Source organism: Tasmannia lanceolata, unplaced genomic scaffold, assembly GCF_043159265.1.
Source record: "Tasmannia lanceolata isolate RefF3 unplaced genomic scaffold, GAP_Taslan_0.1 ptg000018l, whole genome shotgun sequence".
Classification (NCBI taxonomy): Eukaryota; Viridiplantae; Streptophyta; class Magnoliopsida; order Canellales; family Winteraceae; genus Tasmannia; species Tasmannia lanceolata.
The window spans coordinates 56,470,274-56,485,756 of NW_027518695.1; the positions used below are offsets into that span (position 1 = coordinate 56,470,274).

At 38.0% G+C, this 15,483-nt stretch overlaps 1 long non-coding RNA gene across 1 annotated transcript in view; it reads left to right on the top strand.

Annotated features, from left to right (window-relative positions):
- The window catches only part of LOC143852041 (uncharacterized), a 47,640-nt gene extending 33,062 nt beyond the window's left edge, over window positions 1-14,578 (top strand). The window contains exons 3-4 of the long non-coding RNA XR_013236629.1: window positions 1,380-1,649; window positions 14,319-14,578. This is a non-coding gene — a long non-coding RNA (uncharacterized LOC143852041). The remainder of the gene's footprint in view (window positions 1-1,379; window positions 1,650-14,318) is intronic.
- Window positions 14,579-15,483: the final 905 nt, after the last annotated feature.

Sequence of the window (15,483 nt, forward strand, 5' to 3'; positions counted from 1 at the left end):
CATCACTATTATTACAGTTACGCTACCAGTTGTATATATATATAATACTAGTATTCCTGGCCCATGCTATGCATGGGTGTAAAATTGTGTGTCCCACCTAGTCCGGGCCATTGTTATGAATGGGTGTAAAATGGTGGGCCCCACGCCATCAAAACATGAGGTGGGCTCCAATGTGCCAATCTTTGTAATGGTATATATTTTGGAGATGGCAATGACCCTAATAATACCCAATAACCCAGCACTATGCAATATCCAAGGGTATCAAATCTTTATACAACCTACCCCTTATGAAATATTTTGGTGTTATTGCATGTAGAGTTCTTTACCCTATCCTGTTTTCTCCAGTTCCCTATTTCAGCCATATATGCATGTGCAGATGAAACTTTTCGGATCTCTACTGCTTCTATGAGGAACATGGTAAGAATTCTAAAGCTTAGTCCGGATGTGAACTATGTTGCTAGTAGATTAGGATTTTAGACCTACTGTGTTGGATTTGGATGTAAAACAGTACCTGAACCATTCAAAGAAAACGAACAAAAACTGCTTAACTACTTTCAAACGAAACATGAAAACAATTAAATTGCAGGTCTTAGAGAAATAAATTGAATTTGATATAGATGGAGGTGATGACTAAGGCCGTGTTTGGATTGGAAGATTTTTCTACAAAAGTTTGGAATGGAAAGATTTCAAATTAATAGCAGACGACCAAATTAATTACGGCAAGTTAAATTTGTAGAGGGCGGGACACAAATTCAACCGGAGACAAGCTTTTCCAAAAAAACTTTTCTTGGAAAAAAGACGAATGACACCGGAAAGAAACGTGCTTAGTATATATATATATATATATATATATATATATATAAAGGAAAGGCATCACAATGGTGAAAAAAGGAATGCATGCATCTGCATATATAAATGTGTCTACTAAAATAATTTTATGATGACTGAAAAAACCACCAGAAAGTCTAGACGTCTGGGTGACTTTAGTCTTTGTAATCTTCAATTTAGGAGTTGTTTTGTCAGTTCTTTCAATATCTCAATATCTGGATCTTGTTTTGATAGAAATTTGCTGTTGTGTATCTATATTAGTAATTGTACATTTACTTGACAGAAGTTATCAAGCAATAATTTAGTGGCTACCAATTTCAAAAAAATATCATTAAGCAATAATTAGTTGCTATTTTCTCATGACGTTTGATTTTTGACTAAGCAAGACTATCTCCAAAGCTAATCTCTAGTGATCCCAAAATTATTTCATTGTTTTCATTCGCCATTGCACAAGCTTTGGGAACTATTTTCTTTTATAGTTTACCTAATAAGTGAGTTGTTTGCATGAACTATGTAATTGTTTCTCATGTATCTATTGCAATGTAGGATAGTGATGAAAGCCAAGAGAGCATTTGTAAAGGGTTGCCTGTTGTTTCCTTCTCTATTGGTGATTCAGCTGAGTTCTTATATGGATTTGATAGACATGTGAATAAGGCAAAGCAGGTACTATTAGAGTCAGATGATGTTATAATATTTGGTGGTGAGTCAAGGCTTATATTTCACGGTGTTTCACGCATTCTCCCAAATACCGCACCAAGGCGCTTACTTGAAGAAACAAATCTGCTTCCTGGACGTCTCAATCTGACTTTCAGGGTATTAATGTATGGTCACCTTTTTTTTGTCATTTGGCCATCTTCTCAACTGTTTCCTCTTTGCGTTATTGATGAATATGTTTCCATATAATTAAATTTGATGTTTTTTGGGTTTGTGATATGCCAATTTAATGCAAAAAATAACCCATCCAATTTCCTGAATCCTGTAGCGGCATGAATCGACTCCACATTTGACATGATTTTGACATGCACATTCTATGCAAAGAAATGTCACTTTTATTATGATTTAGCCGACACTTCGAATTTATTTTCGACACACATGTCCTGCCGTGTCCGACACGACACGCGTGTCCACCCATGTCTACACTCCTTTGGACACTTTTAAGTATTGCTAGGAGTGTTACACATATTTGTGTAATAATCAATAATTTTATGTATTTGTATGTATCACCATTTCTAGATTTTAGATGTTGCCATGTCAGACAACTCATATCCATGTCGAAACTCGACACACGAATCCTTATTGACAAATTATGATTATATATACTTTCTGTTTTAGCCGTGTCCTTGTTTCTAAATTTTGGGGGTTTGCCGTGTCTGACACTCCGTGTCTGACACTCCGTGTCAGTGCTGACACGCGACACTCGTGTCCGTGTCCACAAATCATAGCACTTTATCCACTTTGTGAAAAGAAAAAGTGTTTGTGAATTGAAATCAGTCTTGTAAGTGATAATTTTTCTACGATATTCGAATAAATGTTCTTGTTTCCTCTTTTTATCATTATTGCTTTATCATTTTGGGAGAAAATTGGCAGTGTGTGTCCTACCTTTTTTGTTGACCCCTACCTCCCTTTGTGAAAGCCGAGGACCTGCCTATGAAAATATGGGATCCAGGTCGTCGACTCTTAGGTTGCCTTTCATTAAGGGTAATGTAGTGTTCTGTATACTGATTGATATATGTCAGTTGTACTCATTATATGCTAGAATAAATAAACAATTTCTCCATTCACATCATAAAAAAGTCTTCATTTCTCTTTATCTATTCATGGGTTAAGGATTTTTTACATGGTATTAGAGCAGAGGCATTATGTGCAACATGGTAGGAATATAGGATATATGCTCATGGAAAGAGGTTCCCCATTTGTTTCTACTATATTTCTTTAACTTATCTCTTTTTCTTTCTACTATATTTTTTTGACTTATCTCTTTTTCTTTCTACTATATTTTTTTGACTTATCTCTTTTTCTTTCACTTATCTTGTTTTTATCAAACCCTAGTCTTTTATTTTCCTATTCCTGGTGTCCCTTCTCATTCAAGTTTTTCAAATACTCAAATCTAGCTCTTCTCTCTCTCCGTTCTTTGTTTTCCTCATTATTATTCTCTAGGATTTTCTAAATTTGCATGAAACCCACCCCATTTCCATTCTTCTGGTTGAGTTCACTTCCTTTCTTGGCATTAGTCAATACAACTTAAGGTAGGCTCATTTTAGAATCCAACTTAATGAGGTCTTAACATAAGATAGGGTCTCCTTATAGTTAGGTGCATTTTTTACATTTTTCTAACTATATTTATTCTCATTTAGCTATATTTATTCTCATTTAGCAATAATAGGCACATGTTTTCATTCCTTCTCAAAATTCTGAAAGTTTGAAAACCTTTAACCAAGCATATTCATATGGTTTGGTCTCTCTTGCCCATTTCTCTCCTCTTTCTCCAAAAATGTCTCTGAAAGAAATTATTCCCCTCCTTTATTTTAATCTCCTTTGTTAGTATTTCCTCAAATATAAAAGGAAAAGAAAATATGCAATCCTTAACTATTAGAATTGAGGGTTCTCCTATCTTTTCAATATTCATCTTCTCTCTTCTTTATCATGGAAACATCCTCCTCTTTGTTCCCGTCTTCCCTCGTTGTCTTCCTTTTCTTTGATCCCTCGCCTAGTCATTATCAAATTCGCAAAAGAGATCCCTCGCCTAGTCAGTATCAAATTCTCATAATAACTTCCTAGCTTTGGAGAGATACATCCTCCCAAGACTCAGAGCTCATGGCGAGCTCGTGGCATCCCTGGCCATCTTGTTGATCTTGCTTTAGCTACTGCCGAATATAGTAAAAGGATCGAAAAGATAGTGGAGGATGGAGATAGTTTTGAAAAAAAAGCTCCCTATTTGGGAAAAAATCACAAATTTTGATTCTTGACATGCCAATGATTTACTCAGTATTGCGTGGATTAATTCCAAACTCACAGCTTATGTCATGGATAAAGTATTATACATTTTATAATTCTAAGGATCTCTTGAATTTGCTTCATAATTCATATTCTTGAGAATTTGAATCTTGCATTATGCAGCTGAAAGTAGAATTAGATGATTTCAACAAAACGGACTTCATTGATTCGAGAGTACTTGATGTGGATCAGAGATAAGAGCGTAGAAATGACCAGATCAGGGGAGGTTGATTTCCAAAGTATTAGTAATTTGGTAGAAGCTTGCTAGGACTTGGATGAAATTTTGCTAGTATTTTCCGAGACTTTAACAAAAAGAAATCTACGCACTCGTACTAGATATACGAAAGAAATTCAAATGGAAAACAGAAATAACAAGATAGGGAAGGGAAATAGTTTCTACCATTGAACTCGATGTAGAAGGACAAGTAGGAGAGTAGAGCCCTTACACTTTCCGGGAGTCCTCCCTTCTTCTCATGACTATTTCCCCTCTATTTTCCTAGAAAAATGCAATGATAAACCTAGAATTCCCGGCCACTCTCTCAAAAATCCATCAATAAGTGCCTTGCATGTTGCCTCCCCCCTCCCCTATATATAGGAAGAGGAAGGGGCCTAGAAGCTTCTTGCAAGTGGTCCACTGACACTTGTCATTCGATGAACCTTGGAGTCATGACGTGGCTACAAGTGTCCTCTTGGCCTGGTCCCCACGAGACACTTGTCGAATGATTAGAGAATAAAGCCTTAGTCCATGACAAGTGTCCGGTCCCCAATTACCACCTCTCGCTTAGCATGAGCTTGACTCTTGTGCTAGTGACAATGGTCATGCTCCCTACTTAGCTTCCACATGATTGATTGCCATGTATCCTTGGTCCCCACCTTTTCAATTACAATGACCTCTTCCATCCCCTTAGTTACAAATAAGCCTTCACTGCATACCCTTTCTGCACCCTCAATTTACAACCATGCCAATACACATTATTTACATTTTTACCTCTAGCAGCCTTCATGCATTGTTACTTAAGCTTTCCGACCTTCGCAGTGTCGTGGGATGCTGAAAACTAATAATTTTATTCTGTCTTTTATGCCTCATCCAGGATGGGGTCTACATCTTTAGATGGGGTTGAAGTCCACATCAAACTCCCCCCTTAGAAAAGAGCTTGTCCTCAAGCTTGATCCTTCTTCTATAGAAGGAAGCAAAAATGCAAACACCTTGTTGTTGCTAGAACGATTGCAGTGAAATCAGAATTTTGGTTGGCTAGTGATACAATCTACTTTAGTTTGATTCCTTATTTCATTCCTTCACATATTGAAATTCTTCTGCCCTGTGTTGAAACTCTTTTCTTTGTCGAACCCAATGGAATAATAGCACTCTAATTTGAATAGTAGCAACCTTCAAGAATTCTGATCTGATCTTGGCGTGTATATCTTCTTGGAGGAGGCAAAGAAGCCACAAACAGTATTCAAATCCATCATCTTTTCTTTTCCAATCCAGTGCAGGGAGCATTCTTGGTACATCCAACCAACTGGTCTATAATCAGAGATCAGGCTGCACATGCGCTTATATGCCAAATACTTATGCCCTCGCTTGTACTGGGCCCTTGCAACACACCTGCATGCTACTAGCTTAAGCAAAGGTTTTCTTGAACCCCACAATTGAACTTCTGCTCCAATGAAATAACTGGACAATGTGGACCCCGTAGGTTCAACAGATTTAATATGCTACTGAGAATGAACCATCCGGAACTCATTATGCGTATTTTCTCTAGCAGACAGGTATAGGGATTAGGGAGGCATTTTCCAGGAAATGTACCAACAGTAGCAAGGCTGTAAGTAATTGCTCAAAGCTGATCTGAACCTTTTGGATATAGACATGACTTCATTTCAACCTCTGAGTGAAGCAGCATTCTCTCATCAAAAGCGGTTGATGACAAATTGTCCTGGGTAGTAATGTCTTTATCTTATACCTATAGACTCACAAGATGATACCCTTGTATGCAACACCCAAAATAAAACAGTTTCATTTCAACCTCAAATCCTCTCCTCTGAAGATATCAATTACAAGTACACATAGCCTTCTGGGGATCTCAAAATCGAACCCAAGACAGTGCTGTTTCTGATCTGTTGGAGCACAGTTACTTTAAACATTGGGAAGCCTTACTAAAGTGTGATGATGTGTTGTGAGTTTGAGATACTGGCTTGCACATTGGATACCAGGATTTCAACATTGGGATGGCTCTTCAATTCGATTCAATGACAGAATTCTACAAATGTTCCATGTTCTATGGAAAAGTTGAGAACTGGTAGATGAATTGGCCATTACTAAAGCACAACCTTTTGTCTAAAGAAAACAACATTGGCAGTGGCAGATGATGTGAATTGATGCTTTTAGTCAGAGGCTTTGCTTTGTTAACAACAACCTTATCTGATGGCACAAGCAGGAACTTCGCTTTCAAAACTTCTTGCAAGCCATGAAACCAGAACGTCCAAGATGAACAGTGCAGAGACCAAGCAGACAGTAATTAAACACGGTCAAAGCTCCATTTGTGTTCTTGCTCGATTTGCCGGAAAATTTCATGTTGCTTGTTAACACAGGAAGATCATGGCAGGATTAGATTCAAGAACCATCAGATCTGTTCTGCCAAGCTCAAAATCTGCAATGGAGCTTCTCCTCTTGAATTCAGAATTAGAACAAAAAGAAAATTAGTTCTGCTGCACAGCAGATGCCCACAGCCACTTGAATAGCTATTGGATCTGGCTAATGTCGTGTTCTTCACAAGAGATCAAATGATTCACTGAAACAAACTGGAACAAAAAAAACTTTATCATTGTGTGTTATGGTCTTTAGTGGGGGCCCTCCTAGGTATGGGACTGGGTGGGACACAGCCTGTTTTGGACAGGCTTAAAGGGCCTTGCCCAACGCGTTCCATCAGCTCTAGAGTTTTTGGCGTATTGTTAAGATACCTAACATTTGGTATCAGAACAACCATCACATCCCGTGTTCGAGTCACGGAAGGGTCGACATGTGGAAAGGGCTACCTAGAAAAAAAGCTAGAGTGAAAGCTGTCACAGAGTGGGCCGCAGAGGACGGCAGATGCAGAAGCGTGGTGGTATGTTATGGTCCGGAGTGGAGGCTCACCTAGGCATGGGACTGGGTTAGACCTAGCCTGGTATGAGATAGGTTTAAAGGGCCTTACCTAACATGTTCCATTAGCTCTGGAGCTTTTGGCATATTGGTAAGGTACCCAACATGGTGTTATTCAGTTCTGAGATAGCATACACACGAAGGAAGAACCCGAATTTACTCTAAATGTAATTCATATGGATTTAAGCCTTGGCTCAGGACAGATCCAAGTCAGAGAAAACATAAAACCGGACTGATGGATTTTATCAACGAACTAGTGTTGCTGTAATTCTTTGTTTCGGCAATCATCTGCAACCGTATCACTTCTTGCTCTTGAGTAGCAAGTGAATCGGCTGGTACTTCTCACAAACTGAATCCGATTTTTCAGATATAGATGAATGTTGGAAATTGACTTCGTTGCAGAAGCAATCTCTACAATAAAACTGAGATCTAATAACTTCTTGATTTTTTTAGGTGCTGCTCAAGGGTCGATTAAGATGCAAAAAACTCTAATCTTTATAAAGCACAACAAGCACAAACCTAGAATTTCCAACTACAATTATGCAAAGAAACATTATAGGATCACGGAGAACAAATCACATCCTCAATCATGCTGTATAGAAATCTCAGGAGTGTAGGAAGCACAAGATCTATGGGAGGTTGATTTCCAAAGTATTAGCAGTTCGGGAGAAGTTTGCGAGGACATGGATGGAATTTTGCTAGTATTTTATGAGAATTTAACAAAAAAAATGCAGAAGAACAAGTAGGAGAGTAAAGCCCTTAAACTGAAAGAAATTCAAATGAAGAACTGAAAGAAATTCAAATGGAAAACTGAAATAACTAGAGAGGGAAGAGAAATAGTTTCTACCATTGAACTCAATGTAGAAGAACACGTAGGAGAGTAGAGCCCTTAAAATTTTCAAGAGCTCTCCCATCTCCTCACGACTACTTCCCCTCTATTTTCCTAAGAAAATGCAAGGAGAAACCCTCGTCCTCATATTAGGTAAGGCCAATCTATCTCATATTCATGCTCCTCTCGCTACTCTGGGAAGATCCCCCCCATTTGCAGTACTTGCCTGTTATCTTTGAGTAAAACAGCCCTCATTGTCCAAGGCATCAGCCGTTCCGTTCGCCTCCTCAGATTAGTTCACTACCAACTTGTTTAGGAATTCAAGACTCTGAATTAACAGACGCTTGGACTGGCAACGAAACAGATTAAAAGTCTTAAAGTTCTGCTTCTTTATGGACCCGATCGGCAGCAATTACTCAGAACAGTTATAGCCAGATCTGGTCTATAAACGTTGAACTAGTTCAGGATCACTTAAACGGAGCACAATGTTGCTGCTCTGTTCAGTTTAGAACTACAATGAATAGTATCTCTATAGTTGTGCTGAACTGAAACACAACTAATCAGCATTATTCTGTTCAGTACATGAACAGACCTAGTATAGAACAATGTTGAACGATGCTGGAGTTTTAGAAACGGTAAAATCAAGAGCCAGTGATCATGTTTTAGATCTGATTTGTGATTCAGGAGACAATGTTATAAACTTGTGGTTCAGGGGACAATGTTATAAACTGCAGAAATTTGCAGTTATTTTAATAGGAGCTAAAGGTCCGCAACTATTTAAGAAATGGACTGTCTACTGGCAGAAATTTCAAATCAGCATTTGGATTCCGATTCAACAAGCTAACATACAATAAAATCTGCACTCAAATGCCTTTGACTTGCAACTGAACATTGCAGTTACAGATTTGGAACTGACACTTAAATGTACAGTCATCTATAGAGCTGTACTTTTTAAACACAACTGCTGACGCAAATCATATTTTCTGATTCAGCTAGGATCGGAACTATAGAAGTTAAGCTAGCATAATAGGACTAACTAAACTGCTTTCAAGAAGTAATTTTGGTTCCAACACAGCATGAACAGAACTGAATTGTTACAGTTCAAAATTGTTCTGATTCTGGTGACAGTGAAACTCAGATTGAGAGAGAATCAGAAATCGTCCCTACTAGCTTCCGCATGGTTGATTGCCATCTGTTCTTGGTCCCCACCTGTATAATTACAATGACCTCTTTCATCCCCTTATTTACAAATAAGCCTGCACTGCATACCCTTTTTACACACTCAATTTACAACCATGACAATACACATAATTTACTCTTTAATCCCTAGTGGCCTTCATGCATTGTTCCTTAAGCTTTTCCGACCTTTGCAGGTCATGTGATGCTGACAACTAATATTTGTTTTTTAACAGTAGCCAATTTCATTCAATAAAAAGGGCGACTGCAAAAGTACGACCCAAAGGAACAAACAAGAGCAAAAGATAGAATACAGGAAAAACAAAGCAATGAAGATACAACTCACTTATGGAGGAAGGAAATCAAAAAGCTCTAAACTTTGTTTCTCTACTCCCTCCCTAGCTAATTTATCCGCAATCCCTTTGGCCAATCTTCTTACATGCATAAAAGATAAAGAGGCGTCATTTGATCTATCACAGATCTCATCAAAGAATTAAGCAAACCTCCATGGGGAACATATGAACCTCTAACCTTTGACAATCACATGATCCATAATCTCCCTTTGGAGATGAATAATCCCTTGATGACCAGCTCGAACCTCCGCTTCAGTTGCATATGTTACCCCAACATGCCAAGAAAAAGCCCACATAACTTCACCCCTGGAATCTCTTAGAGTTCCTCCTATGCCTGCCTGCCCCGGGTTACCCATACTAGAGCCATCAAAATTGAGTTTCATCATCCCATGAGGAGCTTGCCATTGTTGTACTACAGCAGACCTATTCTCTACACTGGAACAAATCTCCCATAAGGAAAAAGCCGGTGTAAAAAGGAATAAAGGAAGGGATTTTGCCCAAGCTATGGTTAAGGCAATTACTTTAATGAAAAGGAAGTGAGATGATTTGGAAATTAAAACTAATAATTTTCTTCTCTCTTTTCTGCCTTTTCCAAGATGGGGTCTACAACATTAGATGGGTTGATGTCCACATCAATACTTGAACAAGTGTAAGTATTTCTATAATCAATTTGCTTCCATCCAATACCCTCTTTGAAGGATAAGTGCATTTTTCTCTCAACAGTCTTGGCAACGACTTCATGATCTTGAGCACTTATGTCGTCACCTAAGCTTCACCTCCTACATTCTCTAAACATCGAGGTCTCTTAATCCAATATAATGGGGTTGTGACCTCTAGAGCTAAGTCCAAGCCTATCACTACACAACTGTCCTTAGGGTAATCCTGTGATATTCTTTATGCTTTTGGTCCTCTACTCAAGGGCATTGATGTGGTAGCTGTCATGGTCATCGTCTAGATCCATCAACAACATTGGTTCCCTAGCCTAGGGTCATCGTCCTAATCCTCATTCATGATGGTGGCTGATGCCTCTTGACATGTGGATTGCACTAGCCTAGGGTTAGTGTTAGTGTTTTGTCTTTAGTAATAGTCATTAGTTGTAATTTTCCTTGTAAGTGATATCTTTTTTGTCATTTTACGTAGTTTAATCATGTTGGTTTTGTGGTTGTTAGTTCGGCTGCCCATTATAAGGTCAGTACTTACCTCATTTTCATATGTTTTTCTTGATTCGGGATTTGTAGAGATTCTTCTTTTGTGTGAGATTTGAGAGAGAGCTTGGCTCTTCTCATTTATTCTCCATGTTTTTCCCTTGAGTTTTTGGATATTGAAAATTAGAGTTATAATATTTTCTTCACGTCTTTCTTCCTATCTTTCTATCATGTTGAATGCAAGAATCCACCAACGACTCTCCGTGCTTGATCTGTTCTCTCACGTCCCATTGCTTGAAGTGTCACAAGCCATCAGTCTGAGGACGAGGTCCATGTGACACTTGCTTTGTCTTGTTACAAAGCAAGTAAGCCTGTCAAGGTTGGAAGGCTTAAACCGACGAAGCAGAGTACAGAAGGGAGCTAAGTTCACTAGCACGCAAGAAGCATTGGGGTACAAACAGGCAAACATTAATCTTTATTGATGAATCATAAGTGAAGTACAATAGAATGTTGTAATAGTCTACAAATCCTAAGGGGCTCAGGCACCCGTTGACTAGAATTAAATCCCTGCTAGGATATGCACTAGGAAGCACCACTCGATGGCAAGCAAGCTTCTAGGGTAAAGGGGTGGAGCAACCTACCCCTTTGGCTAAGACTGATTTTCAAAAGTCTTGGAATTACATACTCTTTAAGATGCAATGAGACACTTTTGGGGCCCTTGGCCTTACATGCATATGTGCACACAATACAAGTCATGGGCCATAGGCCATGCGAACAACGTTGGACGAAATGGCCTAGTGACAGAAGGCACGATCAAGATTCAAATTTCTGCAAAAAGATCGAAAAAGAAGAAAAAAAATGAGATCGGTAAGTTTTCTTTGTACATATATTTCTTTTCATGTTTCATGTCAAAATCTACTAGAATTTCAAATTTTAAGAATGGAAAAGCAAGAAAAAATCAGATCTGTTACATATCTAATCTGAATCTAAGAAAACCAGTCCAATCTGGTTTGATTTCCTAGGCATCTAAAAACAAGCTTCGAAGATCAAACACACTTGCACCAGCCACCTGCATCAGTGGCCTTCCTCGGGGCACTATTACTTGTTAGATTGTTAGAAGTGCAATCATTATGCTGCAGTTGCATCATCGCTTCTATGCCTACAAGCAACAAAAACATCTAGCAGATCTCAGTCAAACAATTAGGTAATCTTTAGCTTTTCATAGTATCTGAAGCTTCTTCACTTATTAATATCGCTGTCACACATCTTCTTGATGACTTACGTATTTTCTCTTCAATTGTTCCTTATTTTGGTTTCTGCAAAAGATTCATGGGTGATGGGTATTCTCATCCCATACTCATTTTAGTCTTGCCCTTATATGTTCTTCCATTAGATCTCTTCATATTTCTTATTTTATGTTGTTCATAGTGTCTAAAAAGTTACTGTCTATACCTTAGTTTAACTCACAAATTCCCTATTAATTTGACTTTTCTCCTTGAGTTCTTGTGTTGAATTTGTGTATTTGGAAGCTTACTGTCAAAGTAGTGCCTACATAAGCTAGCTTTCAATTCCTAGTGGAAGAAAACGGTCACCCGAAGAACAATCCTTTTGTGCACTTGACAAGAGAGAGAGAGGTAACAGGGTAACCGTGAAACCCTAGAAATAAATTAGTTTTGTTTACTTCAACTCTTAAAAGATAACATTGACATGCAAAAACTGATAAAAAAGTCCCCAAATCATCCAAAAAGAAAAGGAGTCCCCAACTACTTCTACGCAAAGGTAATTGCACGACAATGTACCCCCGAATCAATAAAGAAGCATTTAAGGGAAATATGAAAAATAAAAATAAAATTTGCTAAATATTGTGTTGTTGCTACTATTCCCCATTGTCCATCATTGTCCATCGATCAATAGCTGGATTTTTCGATCAAGGACCAATTCTTTCGATTGATGATTTGGCCATTTGATCGATGTTTTGTCCAGTCGATCGAGCTATTGTCAATATCACATAAACAATGTCATATTATGATTCAATTCCTTTGATCTTTGGTGCTTTTGCATTTCCAAGATGGTTTAGAAAGTCCTCTTCAATTTGTTCTATTTTAGTCAACCCTCCTTCGAAAGAACCCGACCTGGAGTTCAAAGTAGATTCTCTCCATAGTAAGGAGATGAATGCATAACATGAGTGTCACTAATGTTCATCCTAGGCTTTACACATACATTGTAAGCTGTGGGGCATGGATTCTTTGTCCCCTATTTCGAATCCATGTTGACACGTTTTGACACTTGAATCGGACATGGATTCACGTGGGATACATCTGGATTCTTCTTGTAGCTGTGTCCTCTCCGAATCCTATTTTTTTCAGGAGAATCTGACACATCGTTCTCCCTTTTAAAATGTGAATCCTATATATTTTCATTTTAAATGTGTGCTCTTCTCAATTGTCTTTTATAAATGGACAACCCATCATCTCTTAATAAAAACCCTAGCGCCTCGACCATCCACCCTCGAACATTGACCCCGTTCCCCTTTCTTCCTCGACTCTCTTAATAAAACCCTCCTCCTCAAATTTTTCATGAATATATGTGTGTGTGAGTAATATATATGGGAGCGATGTATCTGAGGTATCCCTCAGATAGCTTATTTGAGCTAGCGACTAGAAATAGGACATCAACCCATCTTGTTTGAGTTATGCAACCCATTCATTCCATAGGACCTAACATGGATAGGGTGTTCCTAAAAAATAGATAGGATCATCCTAACCATTCGCTTTGTAGAGCCACAAAATGGACCTATTTTATATCCGTCCCGTTTAAACCTCCACAAATCAAGGGTTAGCGTCATCCTATGGACATGATTTTTTAGGAACACTCTATCTATGTTAGGTCCTATGGAATCAATACCTAGCATCACCCAAACGACATAGGCACCTACCCTATTTCCGAGCGTAGCTCAAATATGCTATCTGAGGGATACATCAGATAATTATATCTAATATATATCTACATTTAAATTTTTTATTTTATTTAATAAAAATTAATCCACGGATCTTACTTTTTGGGGTTTGCCGAATCTGACACCTCGAATCCGTGTCGGATCCCAACATGCAAATCCGAATCCATGCAACATATATTGTAAGCATCATCAATCAACTTTTCTAGCACTTCGCAAGGAAAATGGTACTTTATGGTGATCTTGTTGATGACTCGGCTTTCAAAGCACACCCTTCATGTACTGTGACTACCGTCCTTCTTGGGTACCAACAAAGCAGGCACGACACACACACACACACACACACACACACACACACACACACACACACACTCACACACACAAATTGATGCTTTCACCATTATACTCCTTGTCAATCAAATCTTCTACTTGCCTCCGCCATTCTTCATCTTCTTTAGGCGACATCCGGTATTATTGCTTGTCTGGAAACAAGACATCGAGAATGAGATCCATTTTATGCTATATATCTCATCGTAGGTAAATCCAATTGCAAACCATTTGGAAGTACACCTGAAAACTCTTCCACGATAGGTTTACCATACTCCGAAACACTAGAAACACCATCACCACTTTTTGAGTGCGTTTAGACACTAGAGCGAATACAACATCATTGCCTTTCAGGGATTGTTCGAACTCAAGGGGAGACAAAGCACCATACTTAAGGCACTTTCTAGTCACCTTTAAATGGCACTTGTATGAACTTCTTTTGATATATTAGAATAAACGATTCAATGACGATTTCTTAATTTGGAATAGCATTATAATTTGTTTGAAAATCTTTCATTGCCAAGATATTCCATTAATTTTCTTAGTATCTGAAATACTTTTTAGATTGTTGCAGGTGGTTCTTCTGGGCAATTCCACTAGTTGATAAGCCCCTCTTGTTTGGCTTGCTCTTGTTACTTCGAGATGTCAATATAATCAATTGAACCTGACTGACGCACTGGGTCTACTACTTTCGGAATTGGAGCTGTTTGTACTAGATATTGTCAGCCATTTTTTTGTGATTTCATTGTACTCTCTTTTTCAAAATATGGTGTATAGTTGAGAGATCAATCACTGTTCACTCATTGGCAGTTCCGATGAGGAGGTGAGTTTAGTGTGGGGCACATCCTTGGAGGTTTTCTGCTAAATAATCAGGGGAAAATAAAGACATGATTATTGCACTGAAGAGGGCATTTCTGAGACTAAAACAGTTATGAAAAACATGTTTTTAAATGAAAAAATCAAGTGACATGGAATTTATGGTCTATTTTTATCTAATTTTGATGTGCAAAGTTGGTGGATGTTAAAGGACACTTCTAGCATTGTTTCCTTTCAAAATTTCCAGCAAGAGCTATTTTGAGAAGCTTGATATCTTGCTATGGAAGAACAAAGAAACTTATAAAGATTATACCCATTTCTGATCTAGTTTTACACTTTTGCTGGATATAGCCTATACTCTGTAGCAAATTTCATCAGCATCCATTTTAGAAGTTTTTTGAGAAACAAAGGAATTCATAAAATTAATTTTCGTTTTAGTTCAATTAATTGAAGAAGAAAATATTTTTCTTGAAAATGCAAGAAGTGTTTGAAGGTTTCATATGCTACTTGAATTGAAAAAAAATGATAATACACAAACATGCTGTATCTTAAACTGTGATTCTGATTTTGAAATCTAAATATCTTGGTAAGAAATGGATGAATTTATGCCAGTCTTGTACTGTTTTATCCATCAGAGAATTCCAAATCTGAGCCTTCTGAATAGGCCACCCTTCCATAGTCATATACTCATATACTTAAACTCCTACCAGGATTTAGCCAACACACTTTGCTCACATTGAAGAACACAGCTACTACATTACGACATGTGCATCTGATAGAAACAGCTTTAGGCTGATAGACAGAGATGTTCTATCATGGATGTAAAACATAAAAGCTGTTCTCCCACTGCTGGAAGAGACAATCCACAAAATTCAAATACCAAAACTCTCCTTAAAGAGGGTGAAAGTGTGTTCCATTTGGAC